Source organism: Vicugna pacos, chromosome 15 (assembly GCF_048564905.1).
Source record: "Vicugna pacos chromosome 15, VicPac4, whole genome shotgun sequence".
Lineage (NCBI taxonomy): Eukaryota > Metazoa > Chordata > Mammalia > Artiodactyla > Camelidae > Vicugna > Vicugna pacos.
In genome coordinates this window covers 14,206,209-14,229,532 of record NC_133001.1, presented here as the reverse complement: position 1 = coordinate 14,229,532, position 23,324 = coordinate 14,206,209, and the positions used below count along the sequence as shown (strand labels likewise).

Below are 23,324 nucleotides of genomic sequence, written 5' to 3'. Positions count from 1 at the left end.
AAAGGGCAGGTTGCCCGCACCCAAAATGGCGACCGGAGCTTTGCGCAACGGCGCCTGCGCAAGGATAAGCGTTCTGTGACACTGATTCCCCTCGAGCGTCCTCCCCCACCCCCACCAGCGCTCACCAGCGCCCGGCCCCGACCTAGCCACCTGCGCCCGGAAGTGACGTGTTGGAGGCAGCGGTTCTCCCGCTGCATGATGGGAGAGTGTGTGGAGTGGGCGGGGGGTCTCCGCGGAGGAGGAGGTGGAGGAGGCGGCGGCGGCGGCGGCGGCGGCGGCGGCGGCGGAAGAGGGCGGAGGGTAATGGGATGGGGGTCTCGCGGCAGCGCTGAAACTCCGGGTGGGCGTCCATGGCGCTGCCTCGCTGACAGGGCTGTGAGCAGCCTGCCTTCCGCTTTCACCAGCTCCGTGTCGGACTAGCCGGTCCTTCCCCGGGGAGCCAGTTCCTCCCCGGGCCCCTGAGCCATGCCCATCGCGGCCGCCCCGGACGAACCAGGTAAGCACCACCGCTCCGCTCCCCAAGCCGTGCGGGGCAAATAGAATGGGGGACCCGGCCCGGCCCGCCGGCCAGACCCTCGCCCGGGCCAGAGGCACCTGCCTGCCGCGGAGCCGGGGGCTGCGGAGACGGTGCCGGCTCCGCGGGCCTGCGGGCTCCGGGCTCGGGCTCCGTCCGCGTCCGCGGCGGGTGCGCGGACGCCGCCGGCGGCGCCCAAAGCGCACTGCCCCCTCCTCGCTGTCCCGGGCACCGGCCAGGGAAGTGAGAGCGAGTCCCACCTCCACGGACTCCGCCGCCTCGCCCTGACCCTCTGCTTCCACCTGCCCACAGCTCCGCGCCGGCCCCTCCCTCCCGGGAGCTTGCTGAGAAGTTTGGGGCTTTGCTCCAGCTTCCTCCTTCCTCCCCGCCTTCCTCGTGACAGGTGTAAACACTGCCTGCTTCTCCCAGGCCCGAGGCCGGCTGTGACCAGGGTGTGCTGCTTCCTAGGGTTTCTGAAACAAACTGGTTTTGAATCCTCCAACAGGCAGAGGAGACGACCCCGAAGCTCATGCATCCCTTCCTGAGAGGACCTTTTCTGTCCCCTTCTTGTACGCCTCAGAAAGTCATCCGCGTCCCCTCCCCAGACTGCGTTAGAAAAGTTGGCCATTATTCTTTAAGTGCCCAGTTTGGCAGGTGTTACGTCTCTTGCTTAGGCGGGGAACAGAGTATAGGGTGAACGGTGCTAGGATCCTTCCACCATTAGGAAAATACTGAGAATGACCAGGTTTTTCTCTTGTTGGTTAATGCAAATTACAGCTTGGTTTCCCAATGAATCTTCTATTGGGGCCGAAGGAAGGACTAACCCATATACGTAAATATCTTACTGGAGGCAGGGGAGGTGGGCAAAGAAACAAAAGCAGTGGTTCCGTTTCAAAGTTCTCACTTTAGGAGAAGAAAAGTAAAACTTTACTCTGAACTTTAATCTTCCCTTTCACCAGCCACGTTCCCGTTTTTTTTGTAGGATAAAAGGGGTAGACAGTTTAATCCTTGATGTTACATTTAATTGTTGCTTTCGGTTAACCTTTTAGACATAAATATACGCTAAACTCTAAGGGAAACAACTGTTTCAGCGCTATTGTGTTGATATAATCTACACAGTTTATCTACATTTTACATACTTTGCCGACTTAAATGTTGGCTTTTGTAGTAGTCATTTTTAACTCTTTGCAGAAGTAGATGTATCAAATTTTGTTCATAAATTAAAACTGGCTTAAAAAGAAGATTCTGGTAAAACATCTAGCCCAGTAAATGGCACCTATTAAATGCTCATTAGATGTATCATTAGATATATTGATCTTCGAAGCAGAAGTACATTTTATAGATATCTATAAAAAAATATATTGGTAAAAAGCATAGATAAATATTTTTAAAGCTCTTGAAAGAAACTCACTCGAATTCACATAATATGTAGGACATTTAAGTTTTGATGTTTTCTGATCTTTTGACCTAGAGATTATAAAAAAAAATTCTATATCAAAACAGAAAATGTGTCCTCAGTTGCATTGATAAATTGGGCAGAATCCAGTTGTCTATGAAAATCTTGTAATCTCAGTGAATCCCATCTTAAAACATCATTTTAAATTTTATTTTTTTCAGCTTACAGTTAGTTAAAAAACTTGTTCAGAAAAGTAGTGAAATTTATCAAATAATGTTTTATTTTGTGTGAAATCTAAAGTTCCTCTCCTAACAGTCTAAGAAGTCTTTGCATAGCATCTCATTACCTCTTCTCTCCCACGCCTACCCCCAAAACCTCATAAAAGGAGGACATTAAGTATTTAGGTATTTTTAAACAGTCATAAATTATTTAAATCAAATGTTTGTATTCTAATGTTGCCTACAATTTGTAAATTAAAAAATGTCTTTTTCTCTCTACGCTTAGCACTTTCAATTCCTCTTTTTAGGCTAGTGAACCTTTCCAGCCTGAAATTTATAAATATTTCTAGTTCTTACACAATTTTGAAAATATCTGGCATTATATGGATTATATATAAATATCCTTTTGATAACTAATCTTTTCTCAATCAATATATACACATGTATACATACACATAACACAGTCACAGGGTCCTTTGCAACTTTGTATGATAATTGCTGACACTGATACATACTACTTACTATGAGCGAGATACTTTCCTGAGTGATTTTTATGCAGTATATTGATTCATTATTTAATCCTCACAACCATCCTCTAAACTTGGAGATGGTGTCATTCCCATTTGTCAAAAAGGAAACTGAGGCCCAGAGATGTTAATGTAACTTGCCTGAGGTCAGACAGCTGGTGACAAAGCCAGGCTATAATAATTTTATTTATCATGTTTATATATTTTTATATAGTCTTTAAAACATGCCAGACTATACACTATCTTTTATGGGAATTATGTAATATGTAGCAAAAGTATGACAACATCATTGGAATAATAAACTTCAAATCAGAGTAAAAGTTACCTCTGGAGAGCCTGAGAGGAATAAAGGATCTAAGAATTGCCCATGGTTTTTTTTAAAGACTTTACTGTCTTTAAAATAAATCTGAAGCAGATTTAGTAAATAAATAAAGTTAAGGTTTAACACAGCCAGGTGATATGTAGTTGATCATTCATTAAATTTTTTCCTTAAATTATATGCATAATAAAATACAAAGTTCAGTTTTTTTATTTAAAAACCAAGTGTCACTTTTTCAGCAGTGTATGTTTAAAAAGAGGACAATAAGGAGATAGTGTTATTCTCTGTTGATTTTGTTTTAAAATACAAGGAACTCTAATTTGAAAATACTTGAATTAAGAATTGCTGCCCTCCAGAGTTTCCTCCGCAGTAACTTCCCTTGCCTGGGCTCTCCTCTAATTACGGCCAACCATCTCTGACAGTCCTGCACCACACTCCTAGTTTCTGTTTCTGGCCTTATCCTAGGGTAGGGCTCATAGGTCTGGATTTTACTTATTTCCTGGCAAAGGGAAAAGATCAGAAACTATACATGAGGAGGAAGCAGGAAAGTCAGGAGTTTAGGGGAGCTGAAAAAAGAAGGAAAATAGGAGATTTAAGACTCCATCCTATCGTTCCTCAGTCACCACCATCCCTATTCCAAACAACTAACCTAAGTAAACCTTACAGAGATAAATTGTTGATTAATTAAAGGTTGTCTGTATGTTCAAAGCTTAATTTACAAGCACTATTTTGGTGAGTAGTTCCCAGAGGAAAATTAAGTAGTAAATTACAATAAATTCACTGCATAGTCTATTTATGTAAATGTTTACATTATGCCATGAACATTTTAACTAAATATCTACCTCGTGATATTCTCTTCCTTTCATTTGTACAGCACTCATTGTATGTCTGGTTCTGTTCTAGGTGCTTGGGACATTGAAATGAACAAATTTTTTTAACTAGCCCTCAAAGAGCTTCAGTTTCTTTGCATTTGTATATGTGTGTGTGCGCATTCATATTTGTGTATGTGTGTGGAAATAGACACAGAAAATATAGAGATGGCAGGTGATACTCAGTATCATGGAGAAAAATAGGATTTGGGGCTAGGAGAGTACAGACTTTTTTTTTTTTTTTTTTTTTTACTTACTTTGTTTATTTATTTATTTTTTTTTTGGCAGGGGGAGGTAATTCAGTTTATTTATTTTTAATGGAGGTACTGGGGATTGAACCCAGGACCTCACGCATGCTAAGCATGTGCTCTACCACTTGAACTATACCCTCCCCCCGAGTACAGACTTTTTGACTTCGAGCCAGGAGTGGGAGGTTGTTGGAGCTTTCTGTTTTCTATAGTGTGGTGTCAGAGAAGGCTTAAGACCTGAAGGAGGTGAAGAAAATAAGGGGAAGTGTGGTAGAAGCAGAAGTATGCCTGGAATATTCAAAGAATTGCAAGTGGAAGAGTAGTATCTGTGATCAGAGAGTTAGAGGGTGAGAGGGCAGTATTGTAGGGCTTTGTAGAAATTCTAATGACTTTGACTTTACTGTGTGAGAAGGGAAGCTGTTGCAGGAATTTTGAGTAGAGATATGACATCATCTATCTTTTAAAGGGATCTGTCAGATTGCTGTACAGAAAGTAGACTATAGGAGCATAAGAGTGGAAGCAACAAGATATTGTTAGGAGTTGGTGACAGTGATACAGCCAAATGATTATTTCATAATGTATACAATTGTCAAGTCAGTGTGTAATACACCTGAAACTAATAATATTGTACATCAAGAATATTTCAAAAATAAAAATAAATAAATAATACTGCAAAAATTAAAAATAATTAGATGATAGTAGTGGTTTGAATCAAGATGGCAGGAATAGAGATGATGAGAAGTGGTCAGACAGTTGAGACCTCTAATAATTTCCCCACTGCTAAACTCAGAAAACTTAGACATACAACAAACTATTATATTTAAAATAGATGAACAACAAGGTCATACTATATGGCACAGGGAACTATATTCAATATCTATAATAAACTATAATGGAAAAGAATATTAAAAAGAAAAAACAACTTAGAGATACATACTCCCTTCTGAAAAGTCAAGACCCTCTCAGCCTACTTTCCCAGCATGCTGCCTACTCCCTTCATCTATCCTACATCTAGCCAGACTGTGTAACATGCTGTAATTTGACTTCCTGCTCTTTGACAGTTGCCCTATGCTTTATCTTTAGTGCCTGCCGTTTCCTCCGTCAGTTAAAATCCTTCCCATTTCAAATTCTCTTTTGTGAAGTTTTTTTCTCATTTTCATCACTCTTCCCAATCAAGTGAGATCTTTTTCTTAGAATCCTTTTAACCACATTTTACTTCATTTGATGCTTATATTTTTGCCTTGTATTAATTACTTTTACTGTATATTCTCTCTCCTAATTATAAATTTCTTTAAGGTTGTGACTCCATTGACTCAGTTCTGACTCTTAGAGAACCTAGAAATATTTATTGTATATAGTAAATGCAAGGTGTATATAGTTTAATTCTAAAAAATAGTCTTTTATTGCAGAAACATACAGAAGCATTGTAGAAAATGGAAAAGCAAAAAAAAAAAAATTACATTTCCATTACCCTGAAGTCCCCACTGTTAACAGTTTAGTGCATATCTTTCCACACAGTTTATATACACATATACATATATAAATATAGAAGTACAGTTGATTCACAGTGTTTCAAGTATACAACAGTGGTTCAGTTATAAATATATATACATATATATATTCTTACAGTTTTTATACATGTGCACTTTTTACCAGTGTGAAGTGTTATCATACAGACTTTTGTAGGTTGTTCTGTTTTAGTCAGACCCCTGCCCCCTTACCATTTCAGGAAATTTTCCTCTAAACTAATATTCAAAGCCATATTCAAATTCTTCCCCAGTTGACCCCAAAATGTCCCTTTACAGCTGACTTGCCCAAAACAGTATCCACTCCTTATTTTTCTGTATATTAAAATTATGAAAGGATTATATACTTTTACTATAGAAAATTTGGAAAATGTGTAAAGTATAAAGAAATCTGGTATGCCTCTTGATGGCAAAGATCCATTTGTTTTAATGCCTGGGACAGACTAGCACTCAGTAACTATGTATTTAAAGGAATAATGGAAGAAATATGTCATTAGTCATCATTGCAAAGAAATAGCTATAAACATTTTGGCTTACCTTTATTTTTATTTTTTCCCCTTTGGATATATGAGTGTCATACACACATACATGTATGAATGAATCATATTGTGTCTCAGTGAACAAATTTGTAGGTAAATCTTTGTCTTTGGTTATTTCTACAGGACTGAGTCTTAAAAATAGAGTTACTAAGTCAAAGGGAAAGCCAGTTGCTTTCTAAGAGGTTGTAATAAAATCATTTGTACCAGCAATGGGTGAGAGCACCTGTCTTCCTTTAATCTCCTTAAATGCTCAATAAATATACAGTTTTAAAATTGTTTACCTGAATTTTTATTTTAAATTCAGGCTTTTCAGCAGTGTGGAATGTTTGCATAATTTAAACATTTTGAAGGGTTTTGAAAGGTGAGACATACCTTTGTTGATATGAAATTAAAATTGCTTAATGCCATGCTTTTTAAAAAAATAACTGATTTTGTTAACAAGCTATTTAAGTACATGAAATAGAATATTATCTTCTAGAACTGTGTTGTGCAGTACGGAAGCCACTAGCCACATGTGGCACTTTAAATAAAGCTAGTCCAAAGTAAGATGTGCGTCAAGTGTAAAATGCACACCAGATTTCACAAACTAATGTAAAATATAAATTTAACATTGATTACATGTTAAAATAATAGTGATTTGGATACTTTGGGTTAAGTAAAATATAATTAATTTCACCTGTTGCCTTTTTAATTGGCTACTGGGGAATTTTACAATGTATATGTGGCTTTATTTTATTTCGATTGGACAGTGCTGCTCTAGAGCATGATGTTGACTTATTTTTATCTATGGACAAGAAATACAAGATAACTTCATTGTTTTAGAAAGTAGTTTTTTTAAAATTACCTAATTTTAGAAATTTAAAATAGATTTCTTAAAATTCCTACTTTTAATCTTTTAAGTGTGTTCTTCATAGTATACAGTCATTTTTCAAATTACAAGTTTTTAATTACAAACTATAACTTATTGCAGTTCTTGTGCTCTGAAAGAATTATGTATAGTAGTGATACAGGAAAAATGGGGTGCAAGAGGATGGCCATGTCCCAGGTCTCAGGTGAGTCCTTGGGATGCGCCCCGCCAAGTGAAGGTCTTGGCTTCGCACAGGAAAGAATTCAAGAGCAAGCCATAGTCGAGTAAAAGTAGATTTATTCAGAGAGATACACATTTCATACACAGAATGGAGGGCTCTCAGAAGGCCAGAGAGGCCATGAGGCATTGGGTGGAGGGAGTGTGGTGTGGTTAAAGTAAACTGAAATAAAAGTAGATACACACTCCATAGACAGAGTGCAGACCTTCTCAAAAGGCAAGAGAAGGACCTAGGAGATATGCATTCCACAGGCAGAATGCAGGCTATCTTAGAAGCATGGCTCCAGAGCATGGGGTTGGCTGGGAAGAATGAGATCACCCCTGAGGTGTTATTAATTTTAATGGGCTCAGTAACTTCATATGCCAACAAGTGGGAAGATTATTCCAACTGCTTTGGGGAAGGGGCTGGGATTCTCAAGAATTGGGCCATCACCCACTTTCTGACCTTTTACGGTCAGCCTTGAAACTGCTGCCATTTAATTAATTAATTAATTAATTAATTAATTAAAATGCTAGATAGGATGCTGTTGTATTTCAGTGAGTATATTGAAGCTCAAGGTCTATTGGGAGTTGAATGTTCCACCATCTTGGTGCTAATTGCTGTGTCATTCTTTTAATGGTTGTGCCCTGCCCCCTTCCTTCCTGTCTCAGTATGAGTTGAGGGAGGATGTTAGGAAACTTACTAGAGGAATTGATTCCTTATCTAATTTTTACCTAAGAATTGAAGCATGTGTGAGCATGTTTTAAGCAGTAGGGCTGCCAGTCGCAAAGGCCCTGTGGCACAAAAGAATGTTATTGTCTGCTTTTCAGAACCTGAAAGATGGCCCAGTTTAGAGCATTGAAAACAATGGGGGAAGGGAGAAGGAGTCCATGACTGGAGAGGTGAGAATGGCTTAGACTTTATTAAAGATTTTTTAAAAATCTTTATCACAAGCAGGGAATTGATGTGATCAGATTGACTTTTTTCATAATTGCTTGGGTCAGGCATGATTGAATACTAACCAGGGAGACTAGTTTAGATAATGACAGCCTAGGCCAGAATGGAGTCAGAGGAGTTGGAAAGAGGTATAGGTATTACAAAGTTGAGGCATTTATAAGACAAAAATCATTCTTTAGAGAGAGTGGTGGGTGGGGAGCTTTGTCAAGGATGGCTCTGAAGTTTCTGGCTTAGTGACTAGGTAGGTGTTGAGGCCATTTGCCCTGGATGAGGACCAGGTTTGAGGAAGAAAAGCTTGAGCTCTGTTCTTGTTAAGCCAAGTCTTTGAGGAATTCAAGTGGAGAGGATTGTAGTGAATTGGCTAGTCTAAACTGGAGTTCAGGTTTGAGGTCTGGGCTGCAGGGAAAAATCTGGGAGTCCTAAAATGTGCCACTTAAAGCCTTTAGGTGGCTGAGATTGTGTAGGGGAGAGTTGAGTAAGAACAGAGCCTGATGAAGCCTGAAAGAACTTATGCTACTAATTGAAGTCTGTTTAATACTTGTAAGAATTTCAGTTTGTTTTGAAGCCCACTTGTAAAAGTGAAAGTAAGGAATAAGTTGGATCAAACAAGTTAAATACTTATGTTTGACTTAATGTGTACTTGAGTAGATAATCTAACACAATTCTTATTTGATTATTTGGAAATATACATTTTTCCTGCAATAGAAAACAAAATGGACTTCCCTCATATCAAACAGGCTGATAATGCTTAGGAGTAAGTATTGGTTTTTGCTACATTAATATTTTTTGCTACATTAATAGATCTGAGGGAAAATGATGTAATTATCTCCATAAATACTGAAAAGGCATTTTTAAACTCCGTTACTGATTTTTTTTTGACACAGCAACTTAAAATAAGAATTATTGGATAATTCTGTAGTATAATAAAACATACATACCTCAAATCAAAAATCAGAATCTTAAGAAGGAATTCCAGATGCCTTTCATCACCACTACTACTATTGGAGGCATTAGCTAGCATAATCAATAAGGAAAAACGGAGACATGGGGTTAGAAAGAAAAAGGTCAGATTACCCCAATTTGCTCATGATGTGTTGGAATATACAAGTGCCAGGAACTTTCAATTTTGTAAACAGTGCTCAGCAGTTAGAAAGTAAGATAGATGAGCATAAGGGGACAACAAGGTAAAATATCCAGCAATAAACTGAATAATAACTGTAAATACTCTACATTCCTAAGTTTCAATGTTATGTTAAATAAAATTAACAGTTCTGTTCTTAGGTAATATAAATCATTCCTAAGCCACATCTTATTCTCTAAATGCCAACTTTAAATGATACTTTTCAAAATAAGACTTCCAGGAGTAGGATCTTTAATGTTTGCATACATCTTAATGAGACCAGTTTTTTAAGTGGGTGAAATGAATAGTATTTCTGCCTCACCCACCCTCCCAATTGGGTATTTTTGTTGTTATTTTCTTGGTCATTGCTTATGTTTTGTAGTATTTTCTGTTTTGCCATGGTTTCTCATCTCTTATTGTAATTGTGTGAATGCAGAAGTGTTGACCTGGAGTATTTGCAGATAAAACACTTCTTTTTTAGCAACACTCAAAATCTGAAGCATTGATTAATTTTCTTAAGGCTTTTGTTTTTAGTAGCTATTTATAAAAAGTAATGAACCTGTCATTAAGAAATAATTTAACTCTTTTTACACTGAATATTTTTAATAGCATCTTTGTTCCTTAAAAAAAAAATTATACAAGAGATTCAGGTATCAAATTCAAATTTTCTTTTACCTGAAGCCCAAAGAGAATGTTTGACTGTTCATTACTTTTTACTTGTAGTTAAGTCACCATTTCTTCTTACTCCTTTCCATATTTCAAACTCATTTCTCTATATCATAATTAGCCAGCAGATGATAGCTTTCTGTCTCATTAGGTTTCAGAAGTTTAATTGAAGCCCAGTGCAAGTGTTACACCTAAATAAAAAATGCAGCTTTTAATCAGATTACCAGTGACTTTGGTTTCTGGAAGTGGAGAAACATTGCTATTGTTGCTGCTGTTCACATGTTCATTTCTTAGTGTTCAACAAGTGAAAACTGAAAAACTGATTCATTAAGATGTGGTCTCATAAAGATGTACACAAGTGAATCTGTGATTAATTTTTAAACATGGTTTTATTTTTTCCCAAGAATTCTAAAAACATTTAAATTGTCTGCATAATTATAAATGTTTCAAGGATTATTGCAGTAGTTTAAATTTGATCCTTTAAGGAAATTTTCTAAGTTTCATTTTCAAGCAAAGTATTGACTATTTAACATGAACTGCTTTTTGAAATCTTACGGGTGTTAAATTTCATAGTGATATTCTCAGGTATGTGTACTGACAGAATGAGTACACATTCTCAGGTATGTGTACTTTAAGAAATATTTGTACAATCAAATTGTAAGTAAGGGAAAACTTTTTATAAGAAAAAGTACTTTTTCATTGATTTACGTATGAGTTCAACAGTGAAGTTTGGAGATATTTATATTATATAACCCAATTATAAAGTTCAGTAGTATTTATATCCTCTGGAAAATTAACACAGTGATTCTTAACCTTCACCTACCATCAGAATTATCTTTGAAACTTTTTTTTTAATGCAGATATTCACGTCCACCTTTTTATTTAAAAGAAAAGACTACAAAGATTGAGATGCATTGGTTCATAGCTAGGGGAGAAAAAACACGGAAATAAATTTGATTCACTGTGTTAAATGTAATAAAATACAGATATATAGAAGAAGTAATTCAGACAAGCAACCTGACGTAATGAAAAGAACATATATCTTTAATATTATAGCCCTACTTTCCGTAGTTACTCTTTGTGGGACCTTGAGCAGGTGTTTTGATGTCTCTGAGCCTGTTCCTTTAAAAATGGATAGTTGAGATTAAATTGGATAGTGTATGAATAAGCACCTTGCACAGTTTCTATCATATAATAACTTGATAAATATTGGTGATACCACTTCACAGAAAACTCTACGCCTGAATAGGGTTTTGAAGGCTTAGTAAATGAATTCTGTGGATCAATAAGAATTGTAAATTAGAAGAAAGACCGTATGTGACAACCTGGAGGTAACGTGGTGCCGATGGAGGAACCAGGAAGTAGTCTTGTCTGTAGAAAAGAGGGACTATCTTAGACAGCATGGCTGAAATAAAATTGAGTTTCAAGTGAATTACAGGAATCCTGGCCAAAAATAATGAGACTCTGAAATAACAGCAATTGTCGTGGGATGTTAAATATAGTAGGAGATGTGAAGGACTTAATTTGTAGTTAATTTAATTTGAGTGAGGGCGATGGAAAAGAGGGAGCAGTCGGAGATAATCTGACAAGGGGTTTCTGTTTGTTCTTTGAGTAGAGGTTGACTTCAGTTTGGGAATTGGAGAATATGAGATATATTTGGGACATCCAGGTAGAGATATTCAAAGAGGCATTGGGTAGGCAGAAGTTGGGCAGCCACAGATAGAGGTTTGGGCATTAAAAACATACAATACCAAACAAAAGGGGTAAAAGATCTCTCAAGGATAAGAATATAATGAAGCCAAGGCCTGGGGAACATGGACAACTTACAAGGCAAGCAGAAGAAACAGATCCGCTGAAGGAGGATAAATAAAGGATATGATAGGTGGAGAATCCAGAGAGAATACCTCATCAGAAGGCTTTTTCACTTGAAAATGTGTTTTAGACACCTTTCACAATTAGTAACATAGCTTTACCTTTTTTAATGGCTATACTTTATATTTACCCTAATTCCTTATTGATAGATATTTGTTTTTAGTTGCTTCTTTAAAAACAAACAATGCAGAAGTTAACATTTTTTGGGAAAAATCTTTGCTTATGAATGCATCTGTAGAATACATTCTTGTAGATGAAATTGTTTAGTCAAAAAAAAGTGCATTAAAATTTTTGATGTATTACTAAATTGCTTGGAATATGTGAACCAGTATATATTCCCACCAAAATAGTATCTTTAATTTTATCTTTAAAATGGCTTGCTTCCTAGATGGATGGTAGTATGAATTTGAAAAATAAATATTTTTTATTTATTACTTTTATACAAAATTCTATAAAGAGAAAGGGAACACTTTTCATTTTATCATATTACTTGGTTCATTCAAGTAATGTAATTTAAGAATGCATTTTGTCCTTGTAAGCACCAGATCAAGGAGTTCTTTGTTTTAAAAGAAGCTCTGTTTCCTCTTCTTATATGCTGGGAGCAATAATTGGACTTAGAGGAAGTGGATCAGAAGGAAAGAGAATGATAGTATTGTGAGGTGGATCAAACTTGAAGATAATTGATGAATACAAATAGTTCTTATCATTGTTGTAGACATAATGACATTGCCAACACAGTTTCTGTGTTAAGATTTTATACAGAAATATTTTGATTGAATTTTTTTCTTTTTGCTTCTTATGTAAACTTTAAGCAATGGCTTCAAGACTATAAAATGAGTCATTTTATAAAATGAGTTATTCTTGTAAAGTTGATCATAGGACAAAAATGTCTTAGAAAATACCCAGAGTAGAAATACTGCAGAAGTTTAAGTTGCCCTAAATTGTACTGCTTACACAATTTAAAGGTAAAAACCATGGACAAGTTTCACAGCTTGTTTTTAATTTAATCACCTGACACTGTTCACAGCCCCTGTATTTACAGCACCTGTATGGAAGGACCTACCTCCTAACTTCAATGATATTAATAATATTGGGGGGGGAGTTGATGTTAATTTTGTTCATTTTCTCTAAATTCTTTAGTATCCTTTGTGTCAGACACCCCCCTTTTTTTTTAATGGGGATCAAACCCAGGACCTCATGCATGCTAAGCATGCACTGTACCACTGAGTATTCCCCTCCAATTTTTTTTTTACTTTGGGTTATGATCTATTTCTAGTTTGTAAAATGGATTTAGGGGATCATGACCAGCTTTTAAGAAAAAATGAAATAGAATTAAAAATATCAAGAGTACACAGAGTGTATACTGTTTAGTGAAATTTTTCATTTTAATGTATATATTTCTAATGTGAGTTATGAGGTGGGGGGGACTTTGAAAAATTCTGCTTTATATGACAGGCTAGGCTAATTCTCAAATGATTTCTAACCAAAGATATAATAGTACATTGCATATAATAAATGTTACCTGTTTTTTTTTTTTTTCTTCTTCTTTTTACCCTTTAGTCTTTCTACTTCTCAGGGGAAAGTAAAACTTTAAACAAACACCACCACCATTAAAAGGTCACCTAGCTAGGAATCTGTTTGTTTTGGAAATAACTGAAGGAATTCCCATGAAGTTATCAGTATAGGTGGATCCACTTGTGGTATTACCTGTATATAACACACATGCATGCACTCATGAGCACTGTTTTGGAATGTGTTTACGTTTGATTTCTCAGACATGCAAAGCTTTTGTTTTATGATAATTCACCCCAAGAATGCCATTATATGTTACTGTCTGTGGATAATTTATGATTATTTTTTTAAGCCTGTTCATTGTCTTGTTTCCTTCTGTTACCTCACATGTCTCTAGGTCATCTACTCAATTGATGGGTAGGCAGGGAACAAATTAAAGTAAAACTAATAGTACTCAGGAAAGATAATTTGTGAGGTAAATCTGCTGTTACATAGGTCATATTTTAAGGCCAAATTTGTGAATTTTAGTTTATCTAGGATGTTGCTTTCTTTCTCATTAGCTCAGATAATTGAAATCTAACTGCGTTTGGTTGCAATTTTATAACTTGCTAGATTTTTTTTTTTCTGTGAAAGGTTAGTTGCTCTCATGGCAGGCATTTATGATATAGGTAACACTGTCAGTAAAAGGGCAGCTGCCAAGAGCTGGACAAGGTATACATAAAATAGTTACAGACTAAAGTGGCGTCTTTAGTTTTGAAAGCCCATAAAGTAGGGTTTGGGGGTTTTTGAGTTTGTTTGTTTTTCCCAGAATACCCTAGACTCTTGAGGTTTAACTCCCCAGTCTTTACCAGAAAGCTAATTTAAAACTTTACAGCAAGAAATTTCTTTCAGAGCATGTCAGCTGATGGCAGAGTCTGTGGGGAATTTTACATGAAATCCTGATGAAGGTTGCTGGGAGCAGAAACCAAGAACAAGGGAAATTAGTTGACTGTCCTGAGTAGCGTCACGCACTGGTGACACTGGCTGACACCTCTACTATGCTGAGAAACTGCCTCAAACTGAAGCAGATTTATTTATGTCAGCTGGTCTTTTAAACACGCATGAACACATTTTTTTATGTCATCTGGTCTTTTAAACACGCATGAACACATTTTTGTCCTTTGGCTGTCCCCCTTCACCCCCAAGCTTGCTTGTAAGTACTGTTCCTCTCCACCCATTCTTTCCTCAGACAGGTTGCAGCACAAAGGACTGGATTTGTTTTTTTTCACATGTGTCAAATTTCAGGCCAGCCTCTCTTAGACCACACTTCTTACCTTGATTGAACTTAGATGCTTCCTAACTTACTTTGGGGAGCAGGAGGGGACCGGAGCTAGGGTTATAGAAATACAGCAGGGGTGTGGAGGAGGGGGGAGCTCAGGAAGGGTCAGAGGGCCGAATGCCCCCAACAAGAGCAAAAATAGTGCATTCAGTTCCTGCTGTGAGCCAGGCCCTAAGGATGCAGTGGTCAACAAGAGAGGCCTGTGCCTTCATGACCTTTCTAGTCTTTTGAGCTCAAGTAAAGTAACTCTTGTAAGAGCAGTTTCCGTGGAGCGGTAGGATGGAAGCCAGATTGTGCTGGGTTGAGGAGGGGGTGGGAGCTTGGGAAGTAGATATAGTGAACAGATAGGGCCCTTTCAACAAGCTTGGTGGTGAGGAGGAGGAGGAGAGCTAAAAGGGCACGGAAGGGAGGGGTTTGTTTTGTTTTGCTCTAATTTGTTTGAGGATGGAAGATTCTTGAATATTTTACGGGCTGATGAGAAAGCATCAGTAGTAATGGAGAAATTCAGAAGCACCCGGAGCAAGCAATTGAAAAAGAAAACAGGAGATCTGGGGTTATCCGTAGACTGTACTGCGGATGTAGGCAAGATTTTAGTGAAGGGGCATGAAATTGAAGTAGTTCCTGCTTTTAGATTCTATTTTCAATGTAAAGTTTCAGGGATACTAGGGTGGAAAATTAGAATGGCTAATTTATTCTGCAGCTATGTAAGAGCAGAGGGTACTAGAGGAAAACACAGTTTTCTAAGGGCTGACACTGTCCTCGTGGCTGCTTCTATTTTGTTGCCTTTGTTATCAACAGTTATGCGGGGTCATTTACTCAATGTCAAGTTGAAGTACCTTTTGGGAAAAATAGCTAGTAAACTCTTAAATATGGTCAGTTGATATAATGAGTTAAAGGTAAAATAGTTTCTAATGTTTTTATTTATCTTGTTTAATTTTTACCATGAAACCATAAAAATATGAGTAAAATACCTTATGGATTTGTGTAAAAGGTTAAAATATACAGTGAAGGAAATGCTCTTTCCTATGAATTTTTGAAAACCAGCTTCTATAAAATAATAACTCTAATTGATATTTAGCAACATTTATTGAAGAGTGAGGTGGTGGTGCTGCTCACTTTGTCATTTATATTACATATGGAATATTTGTACTTTTGTGAATCGTCCTGACATCAAAACCAGGGAAGATAATTTCCTTGTCCCTTTTGGCGATCTAGCCTTCTGAGGGTGATCAGCTTAGGTATAAAGATATTTTGCTGCTTATCTAACTGTTTACCGCATATTTTACCACTATGTACATTATTAATATTGAAACAAGAGATGCATTTCTTGGCATTTTTGTTCATTACACTTTCTTCATCTTAGTTTGTAAGCATCTTTTTTTCTCCTTCCAAATTACTGTGGAAGTTTCAGAAACTTTTTGTGAACAACTTAGAAACCTTTTAGGGAAGACTCATAATTCTGATATTTGCTGTCAGTTATTTCTGCACTAAGACATTTTTCAAATATTTTATTAGCTTGTGACTGAGTCACCACTTACTAGTTATACTACAGTGAGGGATTTTTTTTTAAACTTCTTTAAGCTTTTATTTTTTCATCTGTAAAATGAAGAAAATAATTCCTGCCTCATACCATAGTGTGAGGACTAAATGAAGTAATTCATGAGCGCTTTTCACATAGTATTGACTCATGGTAAGTGCTGAATAAATATTAATATTGTTTTTGATGTAAGCAGAGAATGAGTATGTGGAATATACTGTTTATTTAACAGATATTTTAAATAATACCGCATACTATTAGTACAGTTGATGTCAATGATGTCTTGGGGTTTTGTTTTTAAATTGGTGAGTTCTAAGGAATTATGAGATCTCTGAAAAATACTCAGCCTTGGGGAGCTGTAGAAGTTTGATTTAAGTAGCCTTGAAGTTTGCAGCCTATGTTAAAAGAATGATGATAGTCCTAAAAACAAACACCACTACCTTTCCAATTCTTTAGTAAATGCTTCTATTCTTAGGGCCTCTCTCTGTTTGTTAGCCGCCATTGAGCTAATATGCTGAGGACAACCCACTCAAAAAGAGGGAAGAAAATTATCGTTTTTGTGGAGTTTACATTTTAGAAGCATGAAAACTTTTGTGACACCATGGTTCAGTCATCTCTAGATGTAGTAGTGAAAACCAAAAAATTAACTAAAACTTAAATTTTCATATGGCTCAGAAGAAAGGTTCCTTTGTTTCTTTATGACAAAGTTGATTCTTAAGCAGGAATGTAGGCTGGTTAGAGTAGTTGACAGTACATTCTGATAGTATCTTAAAATCCCCATGAGGGTATTATAGTAAAGATTTGAATAATTCGAACAACTACAATAACAGGCAGCGTTTGTAATGCAAATTGATGTTGTTAATTGCTTATGTAATACTTCCATTCATTTTTCTAAAGAAAATGCAGATTTTTTTTTCACTCACCCAAATGATTTAACAAGTCATTAATTATAAACCTCAAACATAGTGTGGTAGAAAGGTAATGATTTTGTGTATGTGTGTGATCCATTAACTAAGCCTTGCTAGTGTGCTTTGTGCTGTTTAAATCAGTAGCATGACTTCAGATACAGTTGTTTGTCTTCCTTTTCCCTTTTTTCGCCACTACCTTTCCTGCTTGTGTTCTTCACCACCACCCTCCACCTCCATCCACCTCCATCCCAGTCCCTATAAAAATAAGTTTGGAGTGAAGGGTCCTTGGTAAAGCTGGATCATATCATCTAGAAGTATTATCTGGCCTTGAAGGTTGATGTTCACATTGATGCACCTGGACTGGTGTCCTGTAAAAGATGGAAATTTCCTCTCTGGTGAGTTTTTAGCTTGTTTGGAAGGAACTGTCAATGGTTGATTCTGGGAGATTCCCCAGAGGGCCTGTTAGAGACCCCACTGCTACTACCAAACGTGAGCTCATGGATCTTTGTTAACACTTTGAGTGGTGCACGGTAGAGTGTTGGTCAGATTAACTCTCTCCTAGTGGAACATGTAGAATCCTTTCTGTCCCAACCAGGCACCTATCTTAGAAGCTTTTCTTCTTGTGATCTTTCCTCTAATTTGAAAGTATCTGCAGCCAGTATACTTCAAGGTACTGGTTATAACTTCTGGGTTGCATGTCCTGTTCCACTTCAAAATTTCCATCTCCTTTTTTTTTTTCTCCTTCTTGAGTGTTGTGATGCAGGGACCGGTGCCCATGGCGGGGCGCCAGAACCTGTCCAGCCGCGACGTATGTACAGCGATTGCACGGAGCCTGCTACACACGTGCGCGCGCGCACACGCACACACACGCCGGCTCCTGGGGGCGTGGGCTCTGGGGCAGAGCCAGCACCCGGCACAGAAGACGCAGCCCAAAACTTTCTTTTAACAGAACTACCACTGATCTCATGAGTTGATTCAGGGATTATGGTCTCAGTCCTTCAGTTTTAGGCATTGTTTCATATTTTCTAAGGATTAGTTATAGAAATTAGAAGTAAAGTCAACTTCATATATCTTTAACGTGGTTAGCAATATTTTCTTAAATGACTTAATCTTTCAGTGACCTTTTACAGAGTCATGTGAATGAGCCAAATAAGCAAACATTGGCTTAGGTTTTGTTAAGGGTAGATTATGATTTAACCACAGACTTGGTGAAAATTCAAATGTGATGATAGTTGATAACTTACCGAGTGCACAGAATGTGCCAGGTACTGAAGGTCTATTGCCTATAATCCTCATAACAGCATTTAAAGGTAGGGACTGCTAGCTCCTTTTTATGGATAGGAAACAAGCTCAGAGAGGGCAAACTCACATAGTAAATGGGGAAAACAGAATCTGAACCTAGGATCTGTCTGACTAGGTTCAAGATCTTTCCTCTGTACCATACTACCTTGTGAGACATACATATATAATTTTAAATCCCAGAATAAGCCAAGGCATAAATAAGCAAAACTTTTTTAATAGAATGGTATATTTGTAACTATAGTCATATATTCATTCAACTTGTAAAGTAACTGCTGTTAATATAGGTATGTTGATTTTCTGAGAAACATTTTTTGACTTAGAACATTTATATAGTAAATATAATAATATATATAAAATCTTAAGTGTACAATAGGATGAATTTTTATAAAAGTATGTCCCTGTATAACTACTATCCAGATGAAGAGATAATATTATCTCTGTTAGCATCTAGTGAGCTCTTTTATGCCCCCTTCCAGTCAATATCCACCCCTTATAAATAACCACTGCTCTGAATTTCTACCATGCATTAGTTATGCTTGGTTTGAACTCATAGAAATGAGTTCAAAATTCATACATGGTGTATTTTGTGTGTATTTATGTGGTTTCTTTCATATATTATGTCTATGATAGTCATCCATGTTACTGTATGTAGCAATAATTCATTGCCATGTATGTTTATACCATGGTTTATTTTAACCATTCTCCTGTTGGTGGACATTTAGGTTATTTTCAGTTAAGAATAAGGTTGTCATGAACAGTCTTGTACATGTCTTTTAGTGCACACATATATACTCATTTTTGTAGGATATAAACCTGGTACAGTTTTAGTAGATACTGCCAAACAGTTCTCCAAAAGGGTATACCGGTTTACACTCCCACCATTAAAGTATGAGAATTCCATTTGCTCCACATCTTTGCCATCAGTGGCTATGGTTAAAATTGTCCTAATTTTAGCCATTCTGGTGGGTGTGTTGTTGTGTCTGGTTTTAATGTGTATTTCTCTGATGACTTTTTTTTTTACATTTTTTATTGATTCATAATAATTTTACAGTGTTGTGTCAAATTCCAGTGTTCAGCACAATTTTTCAGTCATTCATGGACATATACACACTCATTGTCACATTTTTTTCTCTGTGATTTATCATAACATTTTGTGTATATTTCCCTGTGCTATACAGTGTAATCTTGTTTATCTATTCTACAATTTTGAAATCCCAGTCTATCCCTTCCCACCCTCTACCCCCCCCGTAACCACAAGTCTGTATTCTCTGTCCATGAGTCTGTTTCTGTCCTGTATTTATGCTTTGTTTTTGTTTGTTTGTTTGTTTTTGTTTTTTAGATTCCACATATGAGCGATCTCATATGGTATTTTTCTTTCTCTTTCTGGCTTAATGTGTATTTCTCTGATGACTTTTTATAGGCTCATTGGCCACATGGTTATCCTCCTTTGTGACATATTCTTTTGTTTAAGTATTTTGGCCGTTTTTCTTTTAGATTGTCTCACATTGATTTATAGGAGTTTTTTACATATTCTGGATATGAGCTTTTTGACAGTTACATGTATTCCAAATAACATCTCCCAGACAACAGCTTGCCTTTTCACTCTTTCTGTGTGTGTGTGTATATATATTTTTTATTGAAGTATGGTCAGTTTACAATGTTGTGTCAATTTCTGGTATATGGCATAATGCTTCAGTTACACATGAACATACATATATTCGTTTTCATATTCTTTTTCACCATAAGTTACTGCAAGATATTGAATATAGTTCCCTGTGCTATACAGTACGAATTTGTTGTTTATCTTTTTTTTTTTTAATGGAGGTACTGGGGATTAAACCCAGGACCTTGTGCATGCTAAGCATGCACTCTACCACTAAGCTATGCCCTCCCCACCACGTTTTCACTCTCTTAATTCTTTTGATGAACAGTTTTTAATCTTAAGTCTAACTTACCAATTTTTTCTTTTATGATTACTGCTTTCTGTTTCTTGTTTAAAACATCTTGCCTTCCCTAAAGTCATGGAAATAATCTCTTAAATTATCTTCTGGGAGGTTGATTGTTTTACCTTTCTCATTTAAGCCTGTAATCTATATGGAGCTGACTTTTGGGTAAGATGTTAGGTAGAATCAGACTTTTCCCCCAGTTGATCTAACACTATTTGTTGAAAAAGCTTTTCTTTCCCCACCACGCTGCATTGGCATCTTTGTTACCACATGACCATATAGCTTTAAACCAAGTCTTGGTATCTGGTAGGTTAAGTCCTCTGACTTTGTTCTTCTTGAGAAACTATTTTTAAATGGTCACATAGTCTTAGATGATAGTCAGCCCCATCCCTCTTTATTCTTCTACCTTCCCAAGCCCACCTTGTCACTTGGCCCCAGAGTTTTCAACCTAGAGACTTATCATCCTTTTTTTCCAATACTGTTTCAGACTTGAGGCTAGAACTCCTTAAGCAGTTGTGGCTCCTCTTGTGAGAGATTAATAACTGAATCGCCTTCAGTCCTTGTATCCCCCATCACCCTGGCTGCTGATCTGGCACTGGGCTGCTCTGGCTGCCCTCAGGATACCTCGTTCACTACCCAGTCATGAGAGCCTTGTGTATGCTGTGGCTTGAATCCTTTCTGGATACCCCCATTACTTGTTTACTCTCCTCTAAGGGTCTTAGAATAAGTAGACAAAAAAATGTCAAGTTGAGCACACACATGTGTGTGTTTGTTCAAGTTGTAAAGAAATTGGATGATTGATTAGGATTCCTCGTGTGTGGAGTAAGTAGTCCATTAAGAAGGATGAAGAGACATTTATTGAGGTGGTTGTGTGCCAAGCACAGTTACAGTTGCTCATCTGTCTTTTTTTTTCCTGTTAAGTAGAAATAGCTTCTTAAAAACCCATATTTTCCTGTGTTAAAAAAAAAAGTGGATTTGTCCACAGACTTAACATGTAAATTCCTTATACAAATAATACTTCAGTTAACAATGAACAGATGCACTTCAGTTAACAAATTTTACTGGACTGGCCTGGGCACAGAAGAATCTTCTGGAAAATTTCAGGTCTCCTCCACACTGGCTGGCATTCTTGGCTGAAACTTTGGAGCAGAGGCACTCTCTTAGGTTTCTGAAGGGTGAGTTGGGCCAAAGCCAAGTCCTTGAAGGGGAGCCCACATTCTTCCCATCAAAAAGTGGAACATATTTGAGGAATATGGAAATGTTCGTAGTCTGGGGGAGCTGATAGAGCCTATTGCACCCAGAAAAGGGAGACCTTGCCAAGGTGTGACAGGAAGAAAAACTACTTTGTGTTGTTGGTTTGGTTACGAAGTTCCTGATTCAGATCTTTGTATTTGCCTGAACATCTGAGTTTGAAATAAAGCCTTTAAACAATAATTTCATTTCATTTTTCAAACAATAAAAAGTTTTAGGAAAAGTGGTAGATTAACCATGAACAGATGGTTCTTTAAAAATAAAGTATTATGAGAATGATACAGCACAGTAAAGTGATACAGCACTCTAGAAAATAGTTTGGTGGGTTTTTTTTTTTTACAAAACTAAACATACACTTACATAGGACCCAGTGATTATACTCTTGGGCATTTATCCCAAAGAAAAAAGAACTTACGTTCACATAAAAACCTGCACATAAAATGTTATATTCTTAGCATCTTTATTACATGTACCATTTAAATACACTATGAGTGTATATGTTATCATGTAGTATATATACTATTTATGATAATAAAATACAGTGCTATTTATGTAACGCTCTTGAAATGATAAAAACTATGAAGATGGAGAACAGATTAGTGGTTGCCCAGGGACAGGAATGGGGTGGGGGGTTGGGGGCAGTTCTGTATCTTGATAGTGGTAGTTGCATAGATCTGTATATGACATAAAATTGAACTACACACATATACAAGTGGATGCAAGTTTTGTTTGTTTTTTTAAACAACAATGCAGGTGAAAACTGAGTAAGTCCTATAGTCCAGTTAACAGTAATACCAACATTTCCAGTCTTGCTGTTGTGCTAGAACTATGTGAGATGTCACCTTTAGGAAAAGCTGGGTGAAGGGTGCACAGGACTTTACTATTTTTGCAACTTTGTTCACCTGTTATTTAAAAAAAATTTTTAAAAATACAGTATATTGCACACTCATGTTTATCACGGCATTATTCACAATAGCCTAAAGATGGAAGCAACCCAACTGTCCATTAACAGATGATAGTACATGCATACAATAGAATAAAATTCAACCTTCAGAAGTATGAAATTCTGACACATGCTGCAAACATGTATGAACTTTAAGGACATTACGCTGAGTGAAACAAGACAGTCACAAAAGGACAAATACTGTATGATTCCATTCATATGAGGCACCAAGAGTAGTCAGATTCATAGAGATAGAAAGTAGAGTGGTGGTGCAGGATTGGAAGGAGGGGAAATGGGAGATTATCATTTAGTGGGTACAAAGATACTTTGATATTTTGGAGGTAAAAAAAGTTATAAAGATTGATGGTGGTGATGGTTGCACAACAGTGTCAAGGTACTTAATGCCACTGATGGTTAAAATGGTAAGTTTTATGTTATGCATATTTTGCCCCAATTTTTTAATGAAGTATTATTGTATAAGTAACCCATTTATTGTAAAACATACATATTTAAATGAGAACATAAATCTCCTGAATGCTTTTAATTACTTTCATTTTTCATTTTGCAACAGTCACAAACTTATAAAAAGTTGCACGTTCAGTGCAAATGTGCTTTTTTTTCTGGAACAGTTTGAGACTCTTGCCAACCTGATGCCCCATCTCTTCCAAATATTTTAATCTGTATACCAAAGACATTCTCTTACATAACCACAATATTACCATCAAAATTGAGAAAAATTAGCATCAGTATATTGCTGCTGTCTAATTCTTGG

General features: G+C 36.8%; 1 protein-coding gene across 3 annotated transcripts in view; it reads left to right on the top strand.

The window, feature by feature from the left end:
* The first annotated feature begins 362 nt into the window (after positions 1-362).
* Positions 363-23,324, top strand: part of AFTPH (aftiphilin) — a 61,713-nt gene continuing 38,751 nt past the window's right edge. For all 3 annotated transcript variants that reach the window (XM_072937644.1, XM_072937643.1, XM_072937642.1), the window contains exon 1: positions 363-496. The gene's annotated coding sequence lies outside the window, so the exon portion shown is untranslated. The remainder of the gene's footprint in view (positions 497-23,324) is intronic.